Consider the following 1,339-nt stretch of genomic DNA (forward strand, 5'->3'; position numbering starts at 1 on the left):
CTTGGGACAGATTTAGGGAAGATGGCTTTTTTTGTCTGTAGAACAAAGACCTGGGAAGTAGCTAAGATATTTTTAGTTAATCTTTTGGAGAAAGGCTTGACCTTGCAACCTTTACAGTCTGGGCTTTTAGGAAAATATTACATTTATCTGTGGACATTAAGGGCTCATGTTTGGAATTAAATAAATATAACTGAACACTAAGATGGAAAACAATTTGCTATTAACTGCCAAGTGGCCAGAATTTTTTCCTCAGAGACTGCGATCTGTAACACTCAGGCCTATAGGGCCTCGAACTTCTGACCAGGCTTACACGGACTGTAACAGTCCACCCTGACACACACATTGTGGGCCTCCTCCAGTCCCAGACCATACAGAATCCTTAAACACAAACCTGCCACCCTCAAGTCCATTTCAATTCACAGAGACCCTGTAAGACAGAGTAGAATTGCTCCCAGAGGGTTCCCACGGCTGCAGTCTTTACAGAAATCAACGATCACAGCTTTCTTCCTCGGAACTGTTGGTGGATCTGAACTGCCAACCTTTTGGCTAGCAGCCATTGCCTCCGGGTCCCTATAGAATTCTTGGTAATGTATATCATCAATTTTCATCTGTAGAATAATATGTGATAAATACAACTGTTAAAGCTTAAATGTAATGTTTCTTAGATTATATGAATACCAACAAAAGTGTTTTTGTAAAATCTCTCTACATTGAATTGCAACACTATTAGTTACATTATTAGTAGCTGAGCGGAAACCGTCTTTTTTTTTTTTTTTTTAATTTTTCTCCTACTTTTCCCTTAATAATGATTTCATTCTAAAAATAGTTATTGATATAGGTTTATAAATACTACTTACCACAATACTGTGACTAAAACACTAGAGAACTTGACAAAATCAGCAACTTTCACAACACTGGCAGCAGCAAAAACAGCAGGGTTCATTGTAACTGGGTGAGAATGGCAGTTCTGGAGAGAGCACATTGTTGTCATTGTTTCTGAGGAGTAGCTTGTGGGTTTGAACTACCAACCTTGCGATTCACAGTCCAGTCTGATCCTACAGAGCCATGCCAGGAGTCTCTAGAGCACATTGTTGTTGTTGTTAAGTGCCATCGAATCGGTTCTGATGCACAACAACCCTATAGACGCTTGCCAAGGAGCGGTTGGTGGGTTTGAACTGCCAACCTTGTGCTCCATTGCTTATCTTACAACACCACAGTTTCAAAAGTAAACTAGCACAGAGCTCTAGCCTTGTAGGTATATTGATGCATGTAAGCTGGGCTTATGAAAAATGTTTTTGTTGTTATAACTAACGACAGGGATATTTTTTATAAAATATGA

The sequence above is a fragment of the Chrysochloris asiatica genome, unplaced genomic scaffold, assembly GCF_000296735.1.
Source record: "Chrysochloris asiatica unplaced genomic scaffold, ChrAsi1.0 scaffold00025, whole genome shotgun sequence".
NCBI classification, from domain to species: Eukaryota; Metazoa; Chordata; class Mammalia; order Afrosoricida; family Chrysochloridae; genus Chrysochloris; species Chrysochloris asiatica.